At 40.7% G+C, this 26,297-nt stretch overlaps 1 pseudogene; it reads right to left on the bottom strand.

Annotated features, from left to right (window-relative positions):
* Positions 1 to 20,180, bottom strand: part of LOC139015727 (pro-glucagon-like) — a 34,628-nt pseudogene extending 14,448 nt beyond the window's left edge.
* Positions 20,181 to 26,297: the final 6,117 nt, after the last annotated feature.

The following is a 26,297-nucleotide window of genomic DNA, read 5'->3' on the forward strand; positions in this document are numbered from 1 at the left end:
TTGCAGCTGGCTGATGATTAGAAACAGTTTACTCTGAGATGCTGCTTACTTTATATATACCTTTGAAATTTTGCAAACTAAAATATTTAATTAAAACTATAATAAAAAAAAGTGTGGGGATGGGGCATTAGCACCAATTAATCAGTTACCTTAGATCCTTCCGTTACTACTGATAAGTATGAGCTAGGTAAAGCAAATGTAGCTGGAAGACAATTGGGAGTATCAAAGCTTGGAGGTAAAATGGTAGCACAGGGCAGGGCCAAGGAATAGAAAAACAATTGCAATGAAGGCAGGACAAGGGAGTTACCATTCCTTCAGAGATAATAGAACAATGATTTCAGTTTCACATTTTAATCTTCTTCCAGGCCTGTCTTGAGGGTGTGTCTCCACTCTGTTACATGAGACCTAATAATACCCAATGAAACTTTCCTTAGGACAGGGTGGGCAACCCCTGCCATCTGTGCCAAACATGGCACGCCAGTAACTTTTGCTGGTATGCAAAACCCGCTCTTACAATCTTCCATTTACAATTTTGGGGAACAATTGAATGACTTAAATGTTAAATTACGCCGAACCGCTTAGGCTCAGTGGATAGAGCGTCGGCCTGGGGACTGAAGGGTCCCAGGTTCGATTCCAGTCAAGGGCATGTACCTTGGTTGCGGGCACATCCCCAGTAGGGGGCGTGCAGGAGGCAGCTGATCGGTCTCTCTCATCGATGTTTCTAACTCTCTATTCCTCTCCCTTCTTCTCTATATAAAATCAATAAAATATTTTTAAAAAATGTTAAATTACAAGGAACTGGCAAGACACTTATGTTATGTTTAGTTACATTAAGGCTTTTGAAAAGAAACTGGAAGTTCTTAAGAGGGAGGTAGATGGTGAGAGATTTAGATATTTCCCAAACCTCAAGAGGCACATCAAAGACCTCCCAAAAGATGACAGAACAGACTGTCAATGCCTTCAAAAGCTGTTTTTAAATATCATCAAGTGAACTATTGAGCAGTTATTCTCAAGATTTGCGAAATTTAGAGAACTGGAAGAGACAGCAAAATTCATGAGGTTTCCAGACAGCATGAAATTGGACGAACTAAACTTACAAATGTTTTCATGGATACACATGGCTGACTTTGAAATGCAGTTGATTGAATTTCATAGTAGCTCAATATGGAAGTAGAAATTTATTGACCTTACAATTGACATGGAAAAATTGAAAAAAGCGATCAGAGACAGGAGTACCAGAGAGAAGTGTCAGAAATGAACTATTGAGGACTAGGAATGCCATTCCAGAAAACTTTTTCTGTTTAAAATTTTTTGCAACAGTGTTACTCTCCATGTTTTCATCCACATACGCTTGTGAATCTTTGTTCTCAGTGATGAATTTTGTTAAGTCTCATCATAGGAGTAGCCTGACTGAAGACAGTAGTAGCTTGTGTGTATCACTGAAGGTCACAAAATATAAACCTGATGTAAAATCTGTGTCATCAGTGATGCAGCAGCAACAGTCCCACTGATAATATCAAACAGAGTCATAAAGTTTTCTGTCAGACTATCCGTGTACATGTATACATTAAAAAAATAAATATATTTTTCATCATCATATACTGTGTTTTTGTCGCTCAAATGAATTTTATTATTTCTTCAAGGTTCTTCACATACGTACACCTTAAGAGATTTCAAGTGGGTGTTACACGTTCTCAAAAAATTAGGGTTGGCACGCAGAAGAATTTTGAGTCAGAGATTTTGCTGGTTTTGGCACGCACTCACAAAAAGGTTGCCCACCCCTGGTATAAGAAAAAAAGCATTAAATTACTTATTATGCATAGTAAACTCAATTTTTGCTTATAGTATATATACTCAGCATTAACTCACTAGAATAGAAATCTGACCACTGATTAAGAAATTTGTATTAAAATACCATTTCAAAGGTGGAAAGCATCTGAGATGAATATACCTTGAGGCTATCATTGCTGGAACTGGCACTTCTATGGGACCTACATGCTCAGGGTAAGTGGTATCAACAATAAATATCCAAACAACAGGATTCTTAGCTCCAGCCTGACTAGAAAATAAAGATAGATCAGCTCATAAAATTCTAATTATCACCAACATTTGAAAAACATTTTAAAAATTTAGGCATGTTTTTATAAGATAAAACATTAAGTACATTTCTGTTGAAAAAATATACTTACAACGTGACCAGGAATTTTATTTCAATTTTGCTTGCAGGGCAATTACAAATACTGTGTCAATTAATGTGAAAACAGATATTTTAAGTGATTAATTAAGACGCTTTGATTCATAAAAAAAATATTTTGGATACAGTTCTGTAATCGATATTCTCTTTTTTGATTTTAAGGCAGATTATTTTCCATTTATGATGATGATGATAATTATTATTATTATTATCATTTTTCCCCTCTCCTGGGGAGATTGTGATGGGTAGGCAAGTATGAAAATACATAGTGAAATTTACTTTTTGCTTTTACCCTATAATTTGGTCCAAACAATCACCAAACAGTCTCCTAGCTGGTCACATTACTACTGCTACCATCCCTCCAAACTTAGGAAAGTTCCATCTCCAAATATGTTTTGTTTTGTGTTTTCTATGTTGTTATACTCTCTAAATATATATGACAGTATAGTTCACGCCCAAACAGCTCCTTAGAGTTTCTCTGTTATTTTACCACAGGAAAAGAGAATCTTGTAATTGTTAAATAACTTAAATCACCTGTTTAGGTCAGTAGTCTTAAATGACTCCATGCTATTTGGATTTATCTACGGACTGCACGTTTTCCTCTGACCACCTGACTCAGCTGGAACTTCTTGCTTCTTCCAACTAGTCTCATCTCTCAGTCCATTGTCAGATGATTTAGCAACTTTAGTCTTCAAAGAAACATGGGGATTTGGGGCCTAACTTCTCTGTCAGTGCCAGTTACTACTCAGTTCTTCATCGCTTTCTTCTCCCTTTCACCTTCTTAAAGATCCAAGTCCTTTTACATCTCTATCCCAAGTATTACATCTCTTACTTCCAAACATCTCTAGCTTCCAGACTTTATAGTCAGCCCTTGAGAGGTCTGCTACCTAAACACTCACCTCTATTCTTTAATGTTTCTCCTACGACTTTAAAATGAATTTTAAGCTGTGTAACATTTCTATTTCTGTCGCTATGGCCACTTCAAAAACTGCTAGTGTGTAGGTATATCCATCTCATCAATGTCACAAAGGGACCCACTGGGTCCATCCATGGCAGTGTCCCCTGGCAAATAAAAACAATGGGGAGGAAAGGACATTGTGCTACTTTCTAAAATCACTTTCACTCCTTGTGCAAGAGGAGAATTTGTGATTTGATCTCCTTTCAGATTTATTGTCTAAATTAAATTAGGACATGATGTTCTCCACTGAGACCTGCCCATTCTCCAACTGCACATACAGGTCTCTCCAGATGTGGGAATGAATGAAAAGTATTTACACAAAGAGTTTTTTGCAAAAGTATTTGGCTAACACCTATTCTAATTCACTCAAGGCTCACAAATTTAAGCTACCTTTTATGTCCAGAAAAGAGGATAACTCATGCTTGCTTCTACCTGACAGGAACATCAAGTTCAACATTTGTGTTCCCCATTAAAGTTTGCATTTACATGAGAATTCAAGAAGGAACTGCAAAACAGAACTTTACCCTGAATTCAGAGCATGAAATATGAAAAAATCAAATTTAAGTTAAACTTGTTTTCCTCCATGATCTAGAACAGTGATAGCGAACCTTTTGAGCTAGGCACATTAGCGTTTTGAAAAACCCTAACTTAAACTCTGGTGCCGTGTCACATATAGAAATTTTTTGGTATTTGCAACCATAGTAAAACAAAGATTTATATTTTTGATGTTTATTTTATATATTTAAATGCCATTTAACAAAGAAAAATCAACCAAAAATATGAGTTCGCGTGTCACCTCTGACACACGTGTCATAGGTTCGCCATCACTGATCCAGACCATATGTTTTTCAAAACTTCTGCAGTAGAATTTAGCAAAGACAACTTCATCCAGCACAACCAGAAGTCCAAAGCAACAGATGTCCACATAAATAATAGATCACAGTGCAATGTTTGCTTCACACTGCACAAGGATAAGAAGGTCTCCAAACTTGTTGATCCCACCTCTCTTCATTGTATTGGTTGCTCATTTTTACACTAGGGAAATAGAAGCATCTGCTAAAAGTATTCAACATACCTTTGGGTATGGAATATTTATTGTCCTAGGATATTGCTCATCACCATAATAGGAATAGGCAATCACTGGGATTTCTGTATCATTAAACTCTGCATATGCCAAAAATTATCCACTTGGAGACTACCAGAGAACATATTTTGTAGCAAGTGTTTCCTCTGAAAAATAAATACTAGTATATTAATTATAATTGGAACTTACTCTTAAAATCATTATAAATATTTTAAATACATTGTATATATCCATTATTGCCCAAAATAATTTATTAAATGTAGATATGATATATATCCTACTTTGGTTTTGGAAAGATAAATAATCTGGCTTTAGAGGAATAGTTTGGCCTTATACCCTTTATTAGGATTTGACATTAATCAGAAATGTAATTTTAAAATAAATAATAAACATATTAACAAGAATTAATTTTTCTCTTTGGGGCAACTTCTGGTTCTTACAGTCACCTAAAATAGCCAAAACAAGAAAACTGTAATTATGCTACAGAGTAACATAAACATTGAATGTTGACTTTCTCTCCTGGGAATATTATTTTTTAAAAAAACAGTTGCTCTATCTTTATTTAATAAAAAGTAAGGACCAGAAAACCTTTTAAAGTCCAGTTATTTCCTGGATCTTACTGAACCTAGAAAGAGGACAAAATTCACAGAAGTATAACAAATTAAGGATATTTTCCTGAAAAATGATATAAACAGTTCTTTAGTTTTGAAAAAAATATTTCTTTCTTAAGAAAAAACAAACCTGAGAAAATGAACTAACACAACATTTAAGGACCATAAACTTCTTGGAATATAAACTGTTACTACCACTTTATGATGCTCATTAAAAATAAACTCTACCAGTCTGATAAGATTTTGTTCTTTCAGAACATGCAGGTCCTGTTCAAAGCACAGATAACAGCTTTCAGAAATGCCACCATTCCTCTCAGCAGCATAGCACTCATCTAAATGCTACTAAATGTATTTAGTAGCATATCGATCTCTGTCACATAGGGACCCATTGGGTCCATCCATGGCAGTGTCCCCTGGCAAATAAAAACAATGGGGAGGAAAGGACATTGTGCTACTTTCTAAAATCACTTTCACTCCTTGCGCAAGAGGAGAATTTGTGATTTGATCTCCTTTCAGATTTTCAATTAAAAGCCTAACACAGCAGCAGTAGAAAGAAGAATAAAGCTTACCTTCATAAACCCAGTCTTGGATTCCATTAAATATTTTATTTTATTTTCCATTATATGTTATTTGGAAAGGTGGGTTTTCTGGTCTTTGTTTCAAATAGATATTGTTCTGATACACATATGCGTGAAAGTGGTGGTAAGCTAGTAAATACAGGGAAATTCCATAAGAAATACAATTAAGTCGGTATATTTGCGTTAATTATTGACCTAATGACTTTTAAAATTGTAGCAATTCAGATGCAAAAAGACTCACAGGTACTATCTCACTTCAATAGGTCAAAAAACAACAACCCACTCACATTATCATCTGTTATGATTTTTAAAGTCTATGTCAAATAAAGAATAAAGTCTACTATTTTATTCGTGGTTTTATTACCCAAGTAAATAATTATAAATATATATATATACATATATATATATATATACAGAAAGTAAAATCAATCTCTGAATATTAATAGCTAGCCAGATGTAATCTTTACTTAGAGTTCTTAAATAAGAGCTTGGACAAAATTTCATGTTGTCTGAAGATAGTCTGGGAAACTTGTGAAAACCATATTTTTCCTGAGCTTTCTGGCACCACGCATTCTGGCTGAGTATAAGGATAAAGTTTCTGACTGAGATATTTAAAGAAGTCTATCCATGAGCTTGAGATTTTGCGGAATTCTCAGATGGGTTTCAATTTATCAAAACTCTTCTTGTTTTTAACCACTGAATAATAGTAATACATTTATTTCTTTTTCTTTTAAGCAAGGGAATTTACCAAAGACCAAAATCAGATGGCTCCTTTTTATTTAAATGATTAAATACTTCTATAATTCAAACACTTACTAATTTACTCCCAATAGGTGACCAGTAAATATACTGAATTGGATGAGGAAGCTCATTTCTTCTTACAAAATCTCTAGAAGGAAAGAAAGACAGAAAGAAAACACACACACACAAAACCTTGCTGTCAATGCAAAAAAAAAAAAAAAAATCTTTATAAACAGAAAAAAATAAACAAACAATAAAAACGAAGAGGCATTCCCTCTGCTTCTTCAAACCTAATGAAAAGAATGTGGCCACTCGGGACTGGAGAGATGGGCTGGTAGTTGTAGCTCTTCACTAGTTACTTAGAAGTCATTTAACTTCTCTAGGTCTCTGTTTGCTGGCCTTTGTAGAGAGATAGTCAGTTAAGATGACCTACCTTCTAGGTGTAATGTGAGAAGCCTGAAAAAAGACTCCCTTCCTTCCCTCTCCAAAACAATATCTGCAACCAGGACCTAACATATACCTAATATTTCTACTTTTCTAACTTGTTTAAACTTTGGAAACTATGAAGCCTCATAATAAACATTGACTTAGCTTATTAGGTCATGCAGCATGAGCCGAGCGGACAATGAGGGAGCAGGACACTGGACAGACCCGCTTTGATTGGAGAAACACTGGAGGCCTCGGAGGAGGAAGACCATTGGTTCGGCCTTGGGAATCCTGACTGTCTGAGAGCAGATTAAGGCACCGGCCCCTGGGAGGTATGGAACATATTGAAAGACATCCGAGGGCACAGGCAAGGAAGTGACCCAACGGGAAAACGTTCTTCACCTGGTTTACTATTCTGTCTCAAGCCCGTGTGCCTGTGACCTTTGACATTGTAACACTGCCTGATGTTGCCAAATGCTGTGGCATCACCTACCCAGTCATGTAGACGGTGCCAAGCTGCAAATCTCAGCACACAGTCCCTTCATGACCAGCAAGGCACCAGGTGGTCATTTCTGTGTTTTCTAAATAATTCACAGCATGAGAGAAAGTGGCGGAGGCTGCTTTTCAAAGGCTGTCATCTCCTCAGTATCCCTTCCCTGGCCTGAAACCAGAACCATGTTCATTCTCTCTGTGGTAAATTTTTATGGACTCTTCCAAGGCACACGGAACATTTGCAGTTAATGGTATCCAATTTTGTCCTAAATCTCAACAAATTTGTTATTCATCACTTTCTAAATTATTGTATATTTAACTGACAAAAACAACCTGCTAAATTAATAGTTGTGAAGGAAAAAAAACAACAGTGGTTTGATTAAATTCACTGCACAAAAGCTAAATATTTGCAATGATTCTAGGCTTTAAAGCAGGATTAAAATATTAATATTGCCATATTGTTTTGGAATTCTGTTTAATTTGGTGAACCTCAACATAGGACTTGGAGAATTTCAAAAAGATTAAAAGAAAAATAAGAAAATAATGCATGCCTTTCTTAAAGCATTAAGTAATTCAGTACACTTTTTTAATTGTATTGAAAGAGTGGGTTTTCTCCTCGCTAGTCTAAATGTTTCTTGAGAGTAGGGTTGGGGACTTCAACTCATTTGTATTCTTCCATATATGCTTTTCACAAAAAAAGTCCTCAATAAGTAACTCTTGTATTTGGTGACAAAGTGGATCAGAGAAGAGAAAGACACAATGCATTAGATGAATTTAGATTCTACTTTATGTAGTAGTTCCTATTTCTTAACTGGACAGTTTAAGAAGATCAGAGTTAGTCTCTTCTGAACATTTAAAAGAAGTAGGTAAATATTTTTTGAACTTTTGTGCTCTTGCTAAACAAAAGGGGAAATAGACCATAAGATTTTTAATACCTCTTCATGATATATAATTATTTTCCCTTTTATAACACAAATAGCATATTGCATTAAGATGAGTAACTAAACCAATTCATTGTCCATTCTTAGTCAAAGTTATTTTTCTAAAGTGCAAATCTGATCATGTTGTTTCCCATTTGAAACTCTTCAGTGATTCCCTATTGTCATCAGAATGAAATGTAAACTCCTTTTAATAGTTTCCTCATTATAATTTGGTCCAGGCTTCCTGGCCTCAACTCCTTCCCAACCTACACCACCTCCCAGTAGTCATACCCTCCTCCATTTTCAACTCACCTGGCCTACTTTCAGTTTCCTGACCTTTCATGCTCCCCATTCCCTTTGTGTTTTTATATAATATTCCTTCTGCCAGGAATTCTCTTTCTCAGTTTTTCTACTACTGACTTATTTGTATATTTTTTTCTGTTTGAAATATATTGTAAATAGTTAAACTTACAAATAAAGAAAACAATATAATAGATGGCAATTTATGTACCATCTAAAGTTGAGATATTAACATTTTGCAATTTTAAAAACAAGTAATTTAAAATCAACTAGCAGAGTATATGTTCAGATACAACTAATGGTCTCCCTCCCTTCTGCTTCCTTCCAATAAAGCAGCCTCCTTACTAGAAGCAGTGTATCATTTCCATGCATATTTTGTACTACTAATGTTTATTTCCATAAACTAGAGGCCCAGTGCATAAAAATCGTGCACTGGGTGTGTGGGGAGGGTATGTCCCTCATCCCATCCTGCACCCTTTCCAATCTGGGACCCCTCAAGGGATGTCTGACTGCCCTATTAGGGATGTCCAACTGCCCAGTGTGGGATTGGGCCTAAATGGGCAGTCAGACATCCCTCTCACAATTCAGGACTGCTGGCTCCCAACTGCTTGCCTGCCTGCCTGCCTGCCTGCCTATACAGCCCCTATCCACTTTCCTGCCAGCCTGATTGACACCTAACTGATCCCTTGCTGGCCTGATTGCCCCCAACTGCCCTCCCCCTGCTGTCCGGGTCACCCCAAATGCCCTCTCCTGCTGGCTTGGTCCCTCTCATCTGCTCTCCCCCTGCTGGCCTGGTCCCCCCAACTGCCCTCCACTGCTGGCCTAGTCGCCCACAACTTCCTTCCCCCTGCTGGCCTTGTCCCCCTCAAGTGCCCTCCTCCTGCTGGCCTGGTCCCCTCCAACTGCCCTCCCCCTGCTGGCCTGGTCCCCTCCAACTGCCCTCCCCCTGCTGGCCTGGTCCCTCCCAACTTCCCACCCCTGCTGGCCATCTTGTGTCCACATGGGGGGAGCCAACTTTGACCACATGGGGGTGGACATCTTTGTGTTAGAGTGACGGTCAATTTGCACATCACTGTTTTATTAGATAGGATAGTATATTTGTAATTTGGTGTTCAGACCTATGGGGAACTAGATTGTCTATAAAAATGCAAAATATCAGCCAAATAAAAAGATGAATATTGCATAGGAATATTTTCTTGAATTTCTTAATTTATGGGTGCACATATATTGTGAAGAAGCAAGAAGCTAAGATCAGTAACAGAATAGTCAACTTCAAATTAGAGTTTGGAATGGAAAGTCTATATAATAGAGTTAAGTAGTATTCATAAATAGACATGAAGTTTTACCCATTCCGAAGGTGATAGATGTGATATGTTGCTGTGTAAGAGTATCTCCAAAGCCAGCGGTGGGCAAACTTTTTGACTCGAGGGCCACAATGGGTTCTTAAACTGGACCAGAGGGCCGGAACAAAAGCATGGATGGAGTGTTTGTGTGAACTAATATAAATTCAAAGTAAACATCATTACATAAAAGGGTACGGTCTTTTTTTTTTTTTTTAGTTTTATTCATTTTAAACGGGCCGGATCGGGCCCATGGCCGTAGTTTGCCCACGGCTGTCCAAAGCTGTCAGAAAGAAGAGAGGCAAAGACAAATTTTAATCTTTTCAAAGCTTATATCAGGAATGTATAGTCATAGGTTATTCAGGTCAAGGTTCAGAATTATGGAAGGACTATTTTCATAGGGCACTAGGAAGAGTAAGTTGCAATTCCTAATTAGTCTTCATTTAAAGAATTTTATTGTGGACTTTTGTGCTGTTTGTCCATATTCCAGAATTCAGCCCTCACCCCATAATAACCATATTCAAAGACATCTGTTAATATGACAAGCTTTTCTTTGACATGCTCTATAGAATTTTCCCTTCATATTTTACCTTCACTGAAGTAAAACCACCATGATTTCCATGGCCCATAAGGAGTCATCAGAATGAAATGTAAACTCCTTCTAATAGTTTCCTCATTATTATTTGCACCTGAACCATTGGTTATTATGACACCCATTAAAACAGGATACAAAGAATTTCATTCAATGTATAGTTTTATTGTAAAATGCTTGCCTTTCTTTGAATATGGCTTTTTAAATTAATAGATTTTTTTTTAAATAGGAGAGATAGAGCATGTAACTCCTCCTTAAAAAACTAGTGTCTTTTTTTCCTCATAAATATACTTATATCATGGTTAGTGAATAATGCAGATATTTTTTGGATTTTGTTTCTTAAAAGGGCATTCAGACTCTTGACAAAGAAGGGCCAGAAGGCTGAAACATGTCTTTCTAAAGAGTGCTGGTACCAGGACCCGGTCCTTTGGAAAATAATCAGTTGACTAAACAACAAGCAGGGCCTAGAGCTAAACGGACTTTTCATTCTGAATATTAAGGGTGTTTTGCATCTCAAGTAGGATATGAAAAATGACAGTTAAAACTAAAAGTTATTGATCTAAAAGTAATTGTTAGATGTTTAAATCAGTAGTAAATTCCCTTGGCCTTTTGCAAAAATAAAAATCATCTTGAAGATGTATAAATATAAAAAAAATAAGTTGTTAAACTTAATTTGCATCTTCAAAGTAAGTCAGGAGGGGAAAATTAAGTAAGGGTAAATGGTCTGGTTTGTGGGATTCTCCTACAGGAAGCTTTTGGAAACAGATTTAAACATCTGTTCAATTAATGACTGAATGTCATCTTGCTTGAGCAAGTGAGTTAAATAAGTCACATCTTGATTTTTTTCATTTTAAATAATGAGCTCTTATGAGGTTAAAATGTGGGAATCAACTAGTGACTTGTGATATCAAATAGCTTTAGAAATACAAAGATAATTCTCCCCTTTCTGGTGAATATCTGTGCCCTCAAATAAAGTGTTTCCCCAGAGGAAACAAGTTGCTACTACTTGCTGATAACCAGATAAGTAAGCGAAATTGTTTGCTTATGTTTCAGTTATGCTTTTGGGGCTCATCTAGAGCCCACGTTAACTTCTTGAGTATTTAGAGATAAAAATACACTCTTGCTTCCTCTTACATATATAAACCAAACTGTGGATTAGTAAGAGATATAACCAGATATATCCAAATCAAATAGTCAATACCTTTGAATAATCACTTTCTAGTTGCTCTCTTTCTAATTCTTTGAGTTGTAGAGTTAGATGATTTACTACCATTTTCTCTTGTTTTTTGAGATAGGCCTGTAGAGCTATAAACTTCCCTCTCAGGACTGCTTTCATTGTGTCCCATAGGTGTTGGATTGTTGTGTTTTCATTGTCATTAGTTTCCAGGATGTTTTTAATTTCTTCTTTGATCTCATTGGTAACCCAATCAATATTTAATAACATGCTATTCAGCTTCCAAGTGTTTGAGTATTTTGGGTTGTTTTTATTGTAGTTTATTTCTAATATTATGCCATCGTGGTCTGAGAAGATGTTAGGTATGATTTCAATCTTCTTGAATTTGGGGAGACTTTGTTTGTGACCCAATATGTGGTCTATTTTTGGATCTAGTGAGTCATTTAGGATTGCTATTTCTTTGCTCATTGTTTGTCTAGAGGATTTATCCAGTGATGTCAGTGGTGTATTAAAGTCCCCTACTATGATTGTATTGTTGTCGATCTCTCCTTTGATATCTTCCAGGAGTTTTTTAATGTATTTGGGTGCTCCTGCATTGGGTGCATATATGTTTACCAGGGTTATATCTTCTTGTTGTATTGATCCCTTTAGTATTATGAAGTGGCCTTCCTTATCTCTTGTTATGGCCTTCACTTTGAGGTGTATTTTGTCTGATATAAGCTTTCTTTTCCTTTCCAGTTGCCTGAAAGATATTTTTCCATCCCTTCACTTTCAGTCTGTGTGAGTCCCTTCTAATGAGGTTGGTCTCTTGTAGACAGAAAATGTATGGGTCATGGTTTTTTATCCATTCAGCCACTCGATGTCTTATGGTTGGAGCATTTAGTCCGTTTACATTTAAAGTTATTATTGTAAGGTACTTGTTTGTAGCCATTTCTATTTTTGTGTGGCTGTTTTCTTTCTGAGCTTTTTATTGCTTCTTTTTACACCAGTCCCTTTAGCATTTCTTGCATGGCTGGCTTGGTGGTGATAAACTCCCTTAGCCTTTTTTTGTCTGTGAAGCTTCTTATTTCCCCTTCAATTTTGAATGATAGCCTTGCTGGATAGAGTATTCTTGGATTCAGTCCTTTGCTTTGCATCACTTTGTAAATTTCTGTCCATTCTTTTCTGGCCTGATGTGTTTCTGTTGAGAAATCATTTGATAATCTGATGGGGGATCCTTTGTAGGTAACTCTCTGTTTCTCTCTTGCAGCCTTTAAGATTCTCTCTTTGTCTTGTACATTTGCCATCGTTATTATGACGTGTCTTGGCATGGGTCTTTTGGGGTTCATCTTGTTTGGGACTCTCTGTACTTGTGTAACTTTTTTCTTCCCTATATCTGGGAAGTTTTCTGTCATTATTTCTTCAAATAGATTTTCTAATCCTTGCTGCTCTTCTTGTCCTTCTTGCAGCCCTATTATGCGTATGTTACTTCGTTTCATGTTGTCCCAAAGCTCCCTTAGGCTCTCCTCCTGCTTTTTAATTTTTTTCTCCAGTTGCTGTTCAGATTGAGCTTGTTTCTCTGCCTTATCTTCTAAATCACTAATTCGGTCCTCTGCTTCTTTTAGCCTGCTGTTGAAACTTTCCATGGTGTTTTTGATTGTAGCTATATCACTTTTCATTTCTTCCTGACTCTTGCATAGGTTGTTGATTTTCTCATCCATCTGGTGAATGAATTGTATAACCATTATTCTGAATTCTTTTTTCTGTCATGTTGCATGCTTCAACTTCATTAATTTCCTTTCTTGGCGACTCCTCATTGTCTTTCCTCTGGGTGTTGTGTCGTCTCTTCATTCTGATTATCTCCCGATGATTCAAACGTCGAGTTGCATGGGCCTGGGCCGTGTGCAGTGGGAGCCTCCCACCACCCTAGTGTCACTGAAGAGCTCTGACACTAAGATGTGTGGTTGTTGTGGGTTGGTTTGAACCAGGCTCGCTCAGAGTCAGTGTTGCCAGCGCTCAATGTGGCCTCGTGCGCGCCCTTAGAATCAGGGACCCTGCCTGCACTGTGCTGAAACAGAGACCCCCCTGGAGCGTGTTGAAAATCAGCGCCCCCTAGCGTGCGCCAGGAGTCAGAGTTCCCCAGGAATCCAGTGTCAGAGTCTCTGTTGCTTCTTGCGACCTCGCCTTGAGAATCAGGGTCTCTGTGTGCCTTTGAACCAGGAATTGAAGTCACTGGCTCTTAGTATGAATGCACAGGGAATCAGGATCTCAGGCGCAGGTGATCTGAAACACAGTCAAGTCACTGGTGCTCGGTGCTGCCTCCTGCCCAGAGAATCGGGGACCCTGGGCCTGTGCTCCGTGGGACAAATTCCTGGTGTTTGCACAATTGCTCCCAGCCCAGGGCTCCGAAGCCAGCAGTGCGCTGTAGGGTGAGTTCCCTCCTGGTGTTCGCTGGTGCTTTTGCTCCCAGCCCAGGACTGCTGAACCCAGCCCTATGGGGGATCAGTTCCAAGGTGCTCGCGCACTTCCAGGCTAAAGTTCCTGTGGCAGCACTGAGGCCCTGGCAAGGGGTGGGTCTATCAGTTACTATGGCGCTGCCCGCGAGCCTGTGGGAAGGGGGGGATGGGGTTTGTTACTCATGGATCTGCTGCGGGGATTTCTGAACTTTTGGTGTCTGCAGGTCTGAAGCTGTGGTCACAGGTCTCTGTCCCCAGTGGCTGCAGGGTCCTGGTAAGCATCTGAGATCAGGCTGGGTGGTGCTGAGGCCGGGATCCTAGTCTCAAGCAGCACTGTTTCCCAAGATGGCGTGGTCCCTGTGCCTGTGCAGGCTGCCCAGGAGTGTCCTCGCAGGGAGCAGGGCTCCGACCGCTTAAGACTGCCGGTTTAGCAGCCCCTTTGAAGACCTGCAGAATCTAACTGTCCCTAGCTCATACACACACACACCACACACGTCCACACACTCCTCTATCACTTCCTTGCACTCTCACACTCTCTCCCTCCCTACCTTCCTGCTGGTTGCCATTTTGAGAATCTGAATGAATAATCACTTTCTAGATATGCGAATTGCCGATCAGGTGATAAGCCATAATTTGAAGCATTCACACTTTTCTGAAATTATAAATAAATTGATTAGGATGCAGAAAAAAATAACAGAACCATGTTAATTTGTAGTCCTAACAGAATAACACATCTTTGATATATCCGACTTATATTTATCTTCAGTGCAATTTTAAAACATTTATGCAGTACCTACTATATAGGAGGAAACTTACTAGATATTATGGGAGGGCAGTATAATAAAGATATATTTTGTGATTTCAAGAAACTTATAATGTTAAACTTGTAAATAAGTAACTTATATTGCAAATTAGTTCTATAAAAGAGATATAAATATAACTTTACAAAAGCATTAAGGAAGAAGTGCTTGAATCCACATGAGAGTGATTGCTTGCATAGAGGAGGAGAGGGTCACCTGACTGTGGCTTTAAAAGATTAGTGGGCTGTTGAGGGGAGAGAAAGTAGGAGGGCTGAGAGCCTAAGAGGACCAAGTAGCATGTGCCTATTTAATCTATGCCAGGCACTGTCCAAAGCACTTTCAAATGTTACTTCACTTAATTCTTACATTAATCCAAAGAGCTATTATTATTCCTACTTTACCGAAGAAATTGAAGCTTGGTAGTGTTAGTATAGTGTGGAACCGTACCCAATTTTCCACATGTTGTAAGTGGCAGAGCCAGGATTTCAGCCTCAGTATGCCTGACTACAGGATTAAGTTCTTAAGTCTTATCTCAGACCAAATTATTTCCACAGGGGAAGAAAGATGCTGGGTGATTTAGAGGAGGGAAGGGCAGGAGTCTAGTGTGAGGAGAAGGGAGAATTAAAGGAGAAGTACAGTGGGATGGAGCTGAGAAGGCAGGTTGGGTCCAGATCAGGCGCTAAGAGTCTGGGCTCTTTCTTGTTCAGTGAAGAGCTGGCAAAGTCTTTTGAGGGGGAAGATGATGTTGTATACATACCATAGCGATATTACTCAAAATGGTATATGATTCTCCTGTTTCAATATTATAAAATACTATGTTATTATCTGTAGATTGATGGAGGTACTCTTGTCCTTTACACAAGAAGGAAAACAGCCCTAACCGGTTTGGCTCAGTGGATAGAGTATTGGCCTGCAGAATGAAGGGTGCCTGGTTCGATTCTGGTCAAGGGCATGTACCTTGGTTGCGGGCACATCCCCAGTTAGGGGGTGTGCAGGAGGCAGCTGATCAATGTTTATCTCTCATTGATGTTTCTAACTCTCTATCCTTCTCCCTTCATCTCTGTAAAAAAATCAATAAAATATATTTTAAAAAAAGAAGGAAAACAAAACTTTAAATAATCTCCCTTAACAGGAACTACATTTACAACAAAGAGAAATCTTTCTTATTTCACAGACTTATTTTGTTTTTCTTCTTTGTTCGGTACATATTCCTTTGTCAGATTTAAAATAATTTCATTGTAAAGGGAGAAAAAATACTATTTTCTACTTTCCACAAAGATGCCCTATTTGTTAATAGCCGACCTATCCTAACCAGTTCAGTGTGGTGGAATAAAATTGCCTTTTATCTGTGTTACAAAGAGGATAAACTAGTTTTAAATGCCCTAGGATAAACGTGCCCTCCCCACACACACCCCGACTGGGTCTGTGTCCATTGGTTATGCTTATATGCATGCATACAAGTCCTTCAGTTGATCCCTTAACCCCCATCCCCTACCCAAACCTTTCCCTGCCTTCCCACTGTAGTTTGACATTTTTTTAAAAAAAACCCTAAAGTAAAAAAAAAGTTCACCTACCTGAAATCCAAGTTGGAAAATATGTCCAATAAGAAAATGTCCCATTAAAAATATCTTTCAGTGTAAGTGCTCTTGTTGTATTATTTCCTTCAGAATTTTGATCTTTGGGGGAAGATGGAACAATCTATTACTAAAAAGAAGATTACTAACTCAAATAAAGTCTAAGATTCTCTCTCATCTGTTCTCATATAATAAAAAAAATTGCCATTTGCAAATACTTGTTTAACTCCTGTCTTAATAGATATAAGAATTATCTCCATTTTTATAGACAGGGTAACTGAGGCTTAGACAGGCGGTGTGACTGCCTAGAAGAGAAAGCTGGTGGGAAAAACATTGGGGAGTATGAAGGGCATGGAGGGGGATGGTGCCGAGCAGTGGGGATGATATTGTCCAGTTTGTGAAGAATTGTCAGAGATTTTTTTAAAGGAGAGTGAAATGAGGTTCCAACATATTTAAGCCTTGCAAAACTGGGATTGAAGACCATGTGATTTTGACTAAAACTAGACTCTTAAACACTTGACTGCATTTCCTCATATCTGCCTGGCTTGGATTTCTACTGACTTATTGAAGATGTATTTTAGCAGTCCAGTTGTTCAGATGAGATCAGCCAGAATCCTTACCTTCAGATATCTCAAGAGAGGCACAAATGAAGAGAGATAATTGCTTATCCTGACTACAGACTGTTACACACAGAAAGTGAACCAGAAGAAAGGAAAGCCACATCATCTGGACAAATAATCTTAGAAAACCCAAGAGTAAAGATTTCCCATATAAAAGCTAACCTAAGGTAGCCTATAACTATGAACAAATTTCACTTATATTTAAGTTGTCCAAACAATTGTGTTTTTCAAATATGACTATTCTCAAAGCCCTAAAATAGCTCTGATCAAATGGATAGTATGGCAACCAAATTCTAGTCTCCTTCATGTCCCTGTTGCCATTCTTCATCCCTTCTGCAGGCCATTGCTTACAGAACCAAAACTTAGAAAAATGTCCTATACCTTGAATACCATTTATGAATCTGGTATTTGCCCATGTAAAAATAACACTGCTGAAGATGAGAGTTTTATCTTCCCGCTAAACTTTTCCAGAGCTTTCCATGACTCTTAGAATAAAGGTCAAAAATGTTAGTCTGAACTATAGTCTCTAGACCCTGCTCTAGACTAAGGATGACTGAGGAGTGGGGTGTGGGAAGAAGGAGGGAGGTCAGAGGATCCACTTCACACCAGGCTGTCTGAAACACTGCCTGGAGGGAGGAGGACTTCCCTTGGTCTATTCTGCAAAGTAGGGGCGTGAATGGTTCCAGTACCAGTCATTTAAGTGACATTCTGAGCAGTTTTCCAGCCAATTTAGAATAGAAAGAGAATGGTATTATGGACCAAATATAATTCTCAACTTTTTAATAATTTTTGTGTTTTTGAATGAGTAATAAAATTCCTCCTAAAGTTTAATTTTATTACTTCACTCTATAAGGAAATTAATTTGCTCTGAGAATTCTACCATTGGTTGAAACAGAAAACTAGGTTTTAAATGACATAGATTTTTATAATATATGTACTTTATAACATACATTTATGTACATGTTATACATGTCTAAACTTGGAGAGAAGGTAAGTATTGGGGTAATAAATAACTAGAGGCCTGGTGCACGAAAATTATGCATGTGGGGTGGGGTAGGGGGTCTGGTTGGGTTCTTCAACCCGGCCTGAATCCTCTTGCAATCCGGGACCCCTTTGTGGATGCCAGGCCTAAACCGGCAGTAAGACATCCCTCTCACAATCTGGGACTCTGCAGACACCAGTGACCATACTTTTCATACAGGTGAAAGGCATCTTGCTGTTGTATGGGCAGCTACATTTTTGCCCTGATTATAAAAAGAGTACATAACATGATCCTTCTGAGGCAGTAGTACCATTCTCCCCATGTTATGGGTTGAAAAACTGAAGCAGAGAGAAGTTAAGTAACTGGCTTTGTCACACAGTTATAAGTGTCAGAATCAGGGCTGACCACAAAATGTGCAAGCCAGAGTCCATGCCTGTCATTGCTGCATCATCCTGTTTTTTTCAGTGTAAGAGTAGCCTTGCCAGGTTTATATTTTTAAATCTAAGAGACTGTTCCCAATATATAGGGTAGGGTCCCTAGGCCTGGCCAGCGATCAGGACTATCTGTGGGGTGACCGGTGGGCGGGGAAACCAGGGGGGCCCCCGCTGGCACCCACCTTGGCTGGCAGCCTGCCACCACCACCCCCAATCACTGCTGCAGGTCACCTCCCTCCAGGTCAGGGGCAGCTCCTGTGTTGAGCATCTGCCCCAAGGTGGTCAGCGCACATCATAGCAACTGGTCATTCCGCCATTCAATCGGTTTGCATATTAGGGTTTTATTATGTAGGATTACACAAATATCTATGTGGGTGTACACTTTTATATTATTTGTAAATATGTAACTATAGTATATTTCCTATTAGAAATTATGGATCAAATTCCAAAGTGCGAAGGCAAGCCATCCTTGCCTGTGGACATGGAAGCAGGCTCACAATTTATTCCATACACTTTCGTCCTCAGAATATTCATTTCTGAGGGAGCAACATGTTGATTTCAAGTAGTGGGGGGTTTCTTTTAAAATCAGGAGCTAATTCTGAACAGATTGGCATTCAACGGGTCAGTGGGACCTAATATGTCACCTGACAATTGCTGGCATAAGGGAAATATGGCTCCCAAGCCTCTGAGGTAAAACACTGATCTGGAAACAATTTTAACTTGAAAAAATATAAAAAATATGGATGCACACAGTACCTCTCAACAGCCTAAGAATAACTGTGTGCTCGCAGAGAGCAGGAAATGAATTGAAGATTAACACTGAAGATACAAGCACAACGCCTTCATCATATTGGCTAACCTCTTCATTTTGTAATTCTGTGACAATCCCATGAGCATTTTGAATTTTTCAAAATATTTTCTGTATTCTAATTTTTAAAGCAATGGATCATTTAGTACTCCTACATTCTTTAGCTAAACATTTGTCATTGATTTTCCTTTACTGACAACTAACTTTTAACCAAAGGTATTCCCCACCTTAGCTATTACAAGCTTTTACACACTTTTCCCTCAAAGCACAAGGCCTGTTGTTGTTGTGTTTTTCACCTGTTTCAGAATTTGAGCTTCTCTTCATAACATCTTACAGAAACATACATTTAATATTGCTGGATAATGTGTAGACAGAGTCCTAATTTAAATTTAAACTACACCCTTTCAGTCCATTGTATCTTTCAACTTTCTGCAAAGGGAGGTGATGTTAATCTAAACCCTTTTTAAAGGAATTCACTAAACATAATTCTTGTTTAATAGTTTTTCATTTTATAATTTAATTGTTCATTGCTACTGCATCTAGAACAACAATTTGAGTTTTTCTATACAGCTATACTCAAGATCTCTATTCTAGACCACCTTCCTAAATTTTTAAAAAGAGTCATAATAAAACAAACCAGCACAAAGCCATAGTTTCTGTTTTAACTTTTCAATTCATACTCAGTTTTACTTTCCATGAGGCAATCCATTAAAGTAACGTTTGTCAAAAATATTGGCTCTAAAGGTCTGTCAAAGCTTGTATTTTAGTTTATATTTGGGGAGGTGTGGAAATAATACAGAAAGTGCTCAGGTTTTTCTATTGCTGAAATCATATTGGAAATTTCTTTCTACTCCTGTCTTAAATTCCCCATGATTTCTGGTTGCACAAGGACATATCTCTGAGCTTATAAGTCTTCATGGAAATAACAGCCTTACTTTGGAAAATAAGCACTTTGGAAATGTTCAATCACTCATGGCCATATGTTAGCGCATTTTCCAAAGCTGACAGAGAAAATTAGAGAAAAATTCTTACCTCTCAAAGGACGTAAGGCAATGCACATCACCAATAAAGCAAGCACAGCAGAGGTGGCAATTCCAAATAAGATTTTTAACCATCTACTTATATAAAAACCATGGGTGGTGTTCATCACATCCAGAAGAACAGCTGCAACCAAGCGGAAGGAAGTCAGTCCTTCAGGGGTTGTCTTGGCAACGGCTGTGCCCTCCCCCAAGCTGTTTCCGGGAGCTGTTTCCTGTAAGGGCAGGGTTTGAGGCAGGAACTCCCCCTGGGAGCAAGGAGGCAGATCTTTCTAAAGTGTGCCTCGCGCCAGTATGGCCAGGGTTGAACCTGAGTGGGGCCAGCTGAAAGGCTTAGAAAAGGCAGACAGGAGAATGAAAGCCGGGTCTTGGTGGGAAGCTGCTTCTCTGAGAGACAGCAACCACGTCCACAGCCATGCCTTTATTTTATAGCAGAGGCTATGAAGCAAAGTAAGGGCGTGACCAAGATGTTTACAACATTCTCCTGGGTTTCAATCCTACTCAACTACATGCAGCTGAACTCTATCAAGCCTACATCACTCAAGCACATGGGACCACGTGTTCTCGGACCATAGGTTCAAGCTTACATTGGCTATAATTGTGCTTGGAGGGCCCTCTCCAAGCTGGGACTTGCAAGTGGCAATGCTCTCATCAGTCCAAGGGTCGAACCTGTCCAAAACACTGTAGTGGCTCCCCACAATAAAGTTTTAATTCTGTTTCTTTGTTACTGATGTTGTGGCCCCACCCCATAACAAAGAAACAAGTACCAGAGGATGGGGCCCAGAAATCAGGATTTTAATAAGATTCCCAGGTGATTCTAATATGCAGCCAAGGTTGAGAACCACTGTATAGATAATATTAAAAATATATCTAAATATGCGATTCTTTGCCCAAAAAATGAGCATGTTCATAAATTAAATGAAGAAAATTTGGATATACTTGATTGAGATTTTCACACATATTTGAGTGATGATTCCATTGATTCCACAGATGATGCTGAAAAGGAAAATTTTCCCATTGAATTTCTTAAGTATTACTCCTTCAGGAATGCCGAGTCATAAATTAAAATTGAAACTGGGCCGAAACCAGTTTGGCTCAGTGGATAGAGCGTCGGCCTGCGGACTGAAGAGTCCCAGGTTCGATTCTGGTCAAGGGCATGTACCTGGGTTGTGAGCACATCCCCAGTGGGAGATGTGCAGGAGGCATCTGATCGATGTTTCTCTTTCATCCATGTTTCTAACTCTATCTCTCTCCCTTCCTCTCTGTAAAAAATCTATAAAATATATATATAAAAAAAGAAACTGGGTGCAATCATCATGCTATTGAGAAATCTCAATAGTACAGGGGGTCTTTGTAATGGTACCAGATTTATTATCAAAGTTTATGACCTAACATTTTTGAAGCTGAAGTATTAACAGGATCTGCAGAGGGAGAGGCTGCTATGATTCCAAGAATTAATTTGTTCCCATATGACACTGGCCTCCCATTTAAATTGATTCGACAATGGTTTCCCATGATGCCAGCATTTGTGATGACTATTGATAAATCACAAGGACAAACTCTAGACAAAGTAGGTATATTCCTACCTGAACCCGTTTTCACACATGGTCAGTTATATGTTGCTTGCTCTCTAGTTTGAAGAGCATGTGATGTTACAGTTAAAGTTCTAAGTACTTCATCACAAGGGAAATTAGTCAAGCACTCTGAAAGTGTTTTTACTCTTAATGTGGTGTACAGGGAGATATTAGAATAAGTTTAATCACTTTATCAGTCAATGTTTGCATCACTGTTGTTTTTATATCATGTTTTTGTTGTTTTCATATCATGTTTTTGTCATTTTTATATCATGCCTCTGTTGTTGTTATATCCTTTTGTTACTGTTTATTTATTAATAAACTTGTATGTTATTTTCACATACATTTTACTAATTTTCTTTCATCTTTCACACTTCTATTATAAAGGGCAAATAGCAATATTAAAATATCTCTGCTAATTAATTCCCTTTTAAAAAAATATATTTTATTGATTTTTTACAGAGAAGAAGGGAGAGGGAGAGTTAGAAACACTGATGAGAGAGAAACATCAATCAGCTGCCTCCTGCACACTCCCCACTAGCAGTGTGCCTGCAACCAAGGTACATGCCCTTGACCAGAGTCGAACCTGGGACCCTTGATTCGGCAGGCCGATGCTCTATCCACTGAGCCAAACCGGTTAGGGCAATTAATTCCCATTTAATGTGCACGAATTTTGTGCACCTGGCGACATTAATAAAAGACAAAGATGTTAATTGACCATACCTTCGCTATGCCCACCAGCCAATCAGAAGAGTATGGAAATTAACCAAACAAAGATGGTCATTAAATTTGCATACTGCAGGTGGGGCGGGCAGCTCCATATGCTGCCCATAGGATCCGGGCCACAGATCGGGGACCGGGGATGCGGACAGGGCAGCACCAGTTTCCACCCTGAGAGACAGAGCCAGCAATCATCCTGGGCAGAAGCCTGAGGCCTGGGCAGGGGCAGAGCCTGTGATCAGAGCGGCTGGGGGTCCTTTGCCCAGGCTTAAGGCCCTGGCCAGAGGTCTTAGGCCTGGGCAGGCAATCAGAGGGAACTGGGGGTCCCCTGCCCAGGCCTAACATCCCATCCAGAAGCCTGAGGCCTGGGCAGGGGTGGAGCCAGCAATCACATGGGGCTGGGGGTCCCCTGCCCAAGCCTAATGCCCGGCCTAAGGCCTTAGGCCTGGGCAGGGGCCGAGCTGGGGTTCGGTGTGAACTGCAGAGGAAACACTTTTTCTGACCATTCATTGGCTAAGCTCCCTGTATGCCACTAGGAATATTTTTAGTAACTTGGTAATAAGAATCCAAGAAGGTAATGTAGGGTTTTTCCATCTCACTCCTGGAGAAAAAAAAAAATGGTCTGCTGCAGAGGGGCTAAGAAATAACATATCCTGCCCTAGCCAGTTTGGCTCAGTAGGTAATGCCTCAGGCTGCCTACCACAGGGTCTGGGTTCAATTCTGACCAAGAGCATGTACCTAGGTTGCAGGCTCCTCCATGGCTGGGGCCCAAGTCAGGGCTCATGCAGGAGGCAACCAGTCAAAGTATTCCTCTCACTTTGATGTTTCTCTCTGTCTTTCCCTTTCTCTTCCACATTCTCTAAAAATCAATGGAAACATATCGTCAGGTGAGGATAAAAAATAAAAATATAAAAATGTCATATCCTACAAAAGAGACATCTTGAAAATGCCTAAAGAAAGTTGTCATTTTTTCATGGTGAAAGGACTGGAGTCTGTGTTGATGAAAAATCCTTGGTGGCTGCGGTAACTGGAAGTGGCTGCAACAGCTGGGTGATGGGGCTGGTGCCTTCCCCTGATCAGCCCGGTTGCCTCCCACAGAGGGAGGCCAGACTGCAGCTTAGGCCTGCTCCCCAAAGGGAGCAGGGAGCAGACCTAAGCCATCAGTAGGATATCCCTGAGGGCTCCCAGTATGTGAGAGGGGGCAGGCTGATCTGAGGGACCACCCCCCCCCCCCCAGTGCACGAATTTCATGCACCAGGCCCTGAGAATATATATAAAAGCACCAGGGGATAGACACTCAATGCAGAAGCTGCCCCCTGGTGGTCAGTGCACTCCCACAACCAATCTCCTGTGGTTGGCCAGAAGCATTGGCATCCATTCCTTCTGCGCATGGCCCAGTGGCCGTTGCCTCCTCTCCTGACCCCGCTGAGGCCTTTGGCACAGGGCTGGAATGGGGAACCGGGGGTGTGTGGCTCCTTTCCCAGAGGAGCTGAGGACCAGCTCCCTCCTTGGGGCTGGCAGCCAACTTCCCATGCTGTGTCCCTTCCCCTCGGCTGGCAGGCCCCGATTGGCTCACCACCTTCCCGTGGCAGTGGTAGCGTGGTCGCAAGAGAGGGAGGAGGTGTGAGGTTGGGAACCATATGGTGGTGGGGCGCCTGTGTTGGCTTCCAACATCCGTTCCTTCTGTGCCCAGTGATCGGCTCCCTCCTCAGGGCCAGCAACCAACTTCCTGTGCTTCATCCCCCACCACCCCCCGGCGGCAGGCCCCAATAGGCCCACAGTCCTTCCCTTACCCCTCCCCAGGCCAGCAGGCTCCGATTGCTGGCCAGGCCTATGGACCCTACATGTGCACGAATTCGTGCACCGGGCTCCTAGTGTTATAATAAATTTGATTCAGATTCTTTGTCTAGGCAACGGAGTAAGTTAATCTCTGATCACCCCTTTGTACATTTTTTAAATTGGTTTTTCTTTTAAGAGTCTCTATCTCAAGACACATCCACACCAACACCTGTACCACGTCTGGAATTTCCATTTTAAAAATTTTATTAAAGAGCCCTAACTGGTTTTGCTCAGTGGAATGAGCACTGGCCTGCAGACTGAAGGGTCCTTGGTTCAGTTCCAGTCAAGAGCACATGCCCTGGTTGTGTGCTCAATCCCCAGTTTGGGGCATGCAGGAGGCAGCCAATCAATGATTCTCTCTCACAATTGATGTTTCTATCTCTCCCTCTCCATTTTTTTTTAAATTTTACAAAATAAAATTAATGAGTGAAAATATTGGAACCTAATACTAATTTAAAAACATTATAGTAATGACACAATTATTTAGAAAGCTTACAATCCAATTTAAGAAATATTTCTCTTGGAAAAAACTGGTTTCAGCATTATACCAGAATTGAAAGTGAAGAGAGGATCAGAAAAAGCTAGACACAGAAAATTGCTTACTGTATGATTTCATTCATATCAAGTTCAAAATCAGTCAAAATCCATCCTTGGTGTTAAAAGTCAGGATAGTAGTTATCCTTGGGTATAGTGACTGGAGTGGGGAATGATGACTTTCCAGGGTGCTGGCAATGTTCTGTGTCTTGATCTGGATTTTGGTTACACAAGTGTGTTGTTTATAAAAATTCAGTGGTCTATATTAGACACTTAAAATTTGTACTTTCTTTATGTGTGTTATATTTCAATGAAAAGTATACTAAAAGTTAAAAGTTAGGTGGCAGATTATATATATAAAAATTTGTGCACTGGTGGGGGGGTGTCCCTTAGCCCCACTTGTGCCCTCTCACAGTCCAGGACCCCTCGGGAGATACCGACCTGCTGGCTTAGGCCCAATCCCGGGTGGCAGAGGGCAGGCCCAATCCCTAGGTGCCTGCCCCGCAGCCACTGGTCCGGCTCAGAGCAGGGCCGATTGGGGAGTTGGGGCTCCTCCCCCTGTCATGCAGAGAGCAGGGCAGATCGGGAGGTTGTGATGCCACCCCCAGTCACGCTCAGGGTAGGGCCGATTGGGGGGTTGGGGCGCTGCCCCCTGTCACACTCAAGGCAGGGTTGACAGGGAGGTTGCGGTGCCACCCCCTGTCATGCACAGAGCAGGGTGTATCAGGAGTTGTGGTACCATCCCTGTCACATACAGAGCCTGCCGATCAGGGGGTTAGGATGCTGCTCCCAGTCACGCACAGAGCAGGGCCCATCAGGGGGGTTGGGGCTCCATACCCTGTCACACACAGAGCAGGGCCGATCAGGGGGTTGGGAAGCTCCCCCCTGTCATGCACAGGGACGGCCAATCAGCGGGTTGGAATGCTGCTCCCTGTCACACATAGAATAGGGCCGATAGGGGAGTTGGGGCACCACCCCCTGTTACACACAGAGCAGGGCGGATCAGGGGGTTGGAGCACCGCCTCCTGTCACCCACAGAGCAGGGCTGATCAGGGGTTTGGGGCACTCCCTCCTGTCACATTCAGGGCAGGACCGATGGGGAGGTTGCGGCTCCACCCTGTCACACATAGAGCAGGGCCCATGGGGCGTGTTGGGGCACTGCACCCTGTCACACACAGAGCAGGGCCAATCAGGGGTTTGGGGAGCTCCCCCCTACCAGGCACAGAGCCGGGCTGATCATGGGGTTGGGGCGCCTTCCCCTGTCAAGAACAGAGCAGGGCGGATATGAAGGTTGTGACCCCGCCCACTGTCAACACAGAGCCCCAGGGCGATCAGGGGGTTTGGGCACTGCCCCTTTTCACGCTTCTCCAGGGGCAGGAGGCCTCACAGCTCCGCTGATCCCAGTGCTGGGAGGCCTCACGGCTCTGCTTGACACCGGGGCAATGAGGCCTCACTGCTCAGCTTATTCTGGTGCTAGGAGGCCTCACTGCTCCACTTATCCCAGTGCTGGGAGGCCTCACGGCTCCACTT

The sequence above is a fragment of the Myotis yumanensis genome, unplaced genomic scaffold (assembly GCF_028538775.1).
Source record: "Myotis yumanensis isolate MYYU_CA2020_CCGP unplaced genomic scaffold, mMyoYum1.0.hap1 SCAF_8, whole genome shotgun sequence".
Lineage (NCBI taxonomy): Eukaryota > Metazoa > Chordata > Mammalia > Chiroptera > Vespertilionidae > Myotis > Myotis yumanensis.